The sequence below is a fragment of the Pinus tabuliformis genome, chromosome 8 (genome assembly GCF_031772625.1).
Source record: "Pinus tabuliformis cultivar Carrire ecotype Pingquan chromosome 8, CPIR1, whole genome shotgun sequence".
Lineage (NCBI taxonomy): Eukaryota > Viridiplantae > Streptophyta > Pinopsida > Pinales > Pinaceae > Pinus > Pinus tabuliformis.
In genome coordinates this window covers 1,593,147,641-1,593,151,807 of record NC_142294.1, presented here as the reverse complement: position 1 = coordinate 1,593,151,807, position 4,167 = coordinate 1,593,147,641, and the positions used below count along the sequence as shown (strand labels likewise).

Sequence of the window (4,167 nt, the reverse complement as noted above, 5' to 3'; positions counted from 1 at the left end):
ATTTCATGAAGAGGGCAACGCATTAGGAGTATTTTCATTTACTTATTTTTACTCTTATATATTTTTTATTTATTTTTATATGTGGAGGAACAATGTTCAAATAAATTTAAGAAGAAATCTGTTTCCTCAAAATAACATTAATATTTCACTTAGATCTAGACCTTGCTTACCCTACCATAGTCGTTCTTATATCAAATCAATTTTATGTTCTCTGTGTATGTGTTTAAATGTCTGATCTTTCAATTTTGATTTGAGGTCTTTGATAATTGAGTACCATTCATCGGTAAACGACAATACTTTTTACCTGTTGTATAGTTCCAAGATCAAGATTGGATCATGTACATTACCTCAAAGGCCATTTTGGTCAAGGATATTGAGAGTAACCTAGAATAAGATTTTACTTGTGAAAAGAAAGGAAAATAATGAAAAACAAATTTAATTTATTTCAACTGTTTTGTAAGAAAAAGTCTTAAATGTAATCTTTACAAAATGTTTGTAAATAACTATTTGCAGAGAAGGAAGATCCTACCCTTTAAATTCTATTTATTCCTATAGTTTTGTAGAATAGAAGTAGCTTAAAAAGGCCACCTACCTTACCAATGGAGAAAGGAGTAGTCTACCTAGGCGGAGGAATGGCCCGGTTTTCATCACCGCCTGGAAAATCGTCCGGCTCCGGCCGTCGACAATCCCTCCACCCTCCGCCACCCTCCCCTAGCTCCGCCACCCTACTTCTCTGCCACCCTCCCCTGGCAATCCCGACATTCCCCAACAGAAAATCCGATCGGAGCTAGAAATCCTGACATCCCCTGACAGATCAACCTGAGTTGGAATTACAACCATGGAGAGTTATTGCCATTTCCAATTAGAAATGAGGAATTGCGATCCCGCAGGCTGCTCACTCACCTTCCTCCTTGACTCGGTGCTTCCCGCTCTGCAATTCCTCCGCTCTACAATTCCTCCGCTCTGCAACTCGCCACCCAGGGACAATTCGATGACTCCTCTGACTTTGTTAACGACTGATTGAGAGATGCACAATTTCTGTCCTGTATCTATCACCGGCAATTGTAAATCCCCGAGTTAGCGAATATGCCACAGAGGCATTCAAAGAACAACAATGACTTGGCATTCTTTACATACGACGAGAAGAGAAAGCTTGGGTATGGTACTCAAAAGGAAAGGCTCGGCAAGGACTCCATTAAGCCCTTTGATGCCTACTCTCTATGCCTGAAGCCATTGATATACCCCCTCTGCTATCAGAAGGGCCACCTCTCTACAAAGAATGCATTCTAGAATGCCTGTTAGTGCAAAAGAAAGACATCAAGAGGTAAGATTCGTTATCCTGAATAAACCGAGTTTTTAGTTTTGAATTTTTTGGAGTATTGGGTATTGTTTTCCCTTGATTTGGGAAAATAGTTTCCTGCTACCAGTGTCTTATAGGATGCTATAAGGGTTTTCTCTTTGGGTGTTACTGGTCCTCTGTCGGGAATTGTTCCTGTATTAGGGTTTTTCATGGAATCCTCCAATTGGGTTTGTGGGCATTTTCTGTCCCATTTTTTATGTTTTGTTTCAGGTAATGGATTCCTGTTATTATGTTTCTTGGGGAAATATGAAAGATCGAGAAATATCTGAGAGAACATATAATTTTTAGATGTGTTTCCCATAAAAACATGCATGGTAAATTAAATATAAGTAATGTCTCTTCTTTTCCACAACTATTGGCAAGTGAATGTATAGGTTGGTTAGGGAAACAATAGGACACCAATACAGAACAAGTAAAAACTAAAGTCAAATGATGAGGCGCGATAAACCTTCCTTTTTGTAATTTAAGACTCTTTTGACTTGATAGGCATTAACCTCCTAACAAGATCCGCATTACAATCAGGCTTTTTTTAAGCTGTGAAGCTATGACCGATGGCATCCATTTTATCAGAGTCACCTAGGACTTCCATCTGACATTTATCCACCAATGTTGCAGCATCAACACAACCCATAGCCTAAAAATATTTGGTCAACTGTATTGAGGGTCAAGGCTACCAGATTTTAACCGTGTCATCATCACTACAAGTGCTTAAACTTGCTTCTAGACTGCAGCGTGTTGGACTGGTTACTAGACCTTCTTTGCCTGAGTAGATGATCTCCCTCCACCTGCCAGAATAAAGCTCTTATGTCTGTCCAGGGTCTATGTTATTTTCTTTGAAGGAATCATATGGTTACATTTTGTATGAATGGCACTGCCTTTTGTTTTGTTGGGAATTTCACGTTTGCATCAGATGGCCAACAAGATTATAATATTATTCCATTTATTTCTTGATGGCTCTTGTTAATCTGGATTCAATTGAATTGGACATTTGTATGACTTAGTTATCATAGTACCAAGGTAGATTACAATTGACATTGGTCTGCTTTGATGGCTCTTGTTAATCTGGATTCAATGGAATTGGACATTTGTATGGCTCAGTTATCATAGTACCGAGGTTGATCACAATTGACATTAATCTGCTTTGAGCTTTGGATGCCACTGTGCATATTTTGACTATGGGGTCATATTATTCGGTGCATATAGTTTAAGCTAGAAGTTTGGATACTACATGGTAGAAATGAGTGTTGCTAGGATTGTATCCCTATTCATTATCAGTAGAATGACTAGTTTAGGTTGCCGACACTTCAATGTTGAGAGTACAAAATATCTGATATATTTAGGTTTTTAATTTAAATTTTATATGAGTGGGTATTGTAAGTTACTGGTGTTATCGGTGTATGATTTGATAGGAAACTTGCAAGCTATGAAGCACATCAAAAATAGGAGAAGGAGGAGGAAAGAGAAGCTGTTGTTAAAGAGGCAACAGGAACTTGATGCATTTTATCAGCAAAACAATGGTGTTGTACCTCAATATAATGACAAAAATCACATTCGAGACACAAATAGTTTTCATGGGGCCAATAGTGTTAAAGTGACTTCATTTGAAGCAGAGGCTCTTCAGACAATGAAAGCATTTTGGCTGCCATCAGCAACTCTCGAGGCTCAAGCAAAAGTTGAGGCACCTTGACTTGATACAATCTGCCCAGAGGGTAAAGAGAAACTGAAGTTGAAGTCTCCTTTTCCAGTTATTTTTACCAAGGATCCACATGAAAAAAAATCTGAGGTTTTGGGGGCCAGTTCTATTTGCCCTAGTTGCAAAGGCACACTAACAAACATGCATACACTAATGGCAATGAGCACTTGTGGCCATATTTATTTCAAAACGTGTGCAGAGAAATTTGTTAAATTATATGGGGTTTGTTTTGTCTGCAATAGAATCTACAAAGAAAAGAATTTGATCACCCTAGAAAAAGGAGGTACTAGATTTTCTGGTCACGGGGACCACTTGGAGGCAACCGATTTTAAACATGTTAGAAGTGGTTCTGGCATGGGACTTATGAGGCCAATAGTTAAAACATGAACATCAAACTCATGTTGAACTACTATGTACAAATATGATTAAGCAGTCCTAGAATTTTAGTTTCTTGGATTTCATAAATTTGACCAAATAAAGATTGATTTGCTTTTGTGTTCTAATTTTGAGGCTCTTATGCATCTGGAGTTTTAGGATGACGGTGCATCTCTTTTCAGGCATGTGATCGAACAATCATGCAGGAATTTACTTTTTGCTCCATATCATCCTAAGCTTTCTTTAAGAGGGTTTGGAGGATTTAATTCTGTTTTGTTCTGAATATATATTAGTCAGCCTTGTTTAGTTAGCATGGTTCTATGAATATGATAAGCATGGTATTAGTATATATGTGGCATTTGTATGAGAATATGGTTGCCTCTCTGTCTGAATCTGTTGGATAGTATGTATGCTGTAATAATATCCTGGGTGCAGTTCATGGAATTAGATATTATTGACTAGGGAACGAAATACCCTAAAACATCAATTTTCAAGAAATCAGTCCTAGTGTTGTATGTATAATTTAATTGCGATACAAAATATTCGATTTCTAATGCCATTGATCTTTGATTGGTCTTAATATGTAGTTTAATCTTTCCTTTTTTGCTTGGGGGCTACTGATATCCATGGGTGACCAGCGATGAATTTGATAAAATAATTTCTGTGCAAAATTTTGTAATGCTCACTTATCGAACTTGGGCCCAATCTCAATCATATCTCTCGCATGCTCTTTTGTTTC

General features: G+C 37.6%; 1 pseudogene; it reads left to right on the top strand.

The window, feature by feature from the left end:
- The first annotated feature begins 1,086 nt into the window (after positions 1–1,086).
- Positions 1,087–3,440, top strand: LOC149242152 (E3 ubiquitin-protein ligase CSU1-like; annotated as a pseudogene).
- Positions 3,441–4,167: the final 727 nt, after the last annotated feature.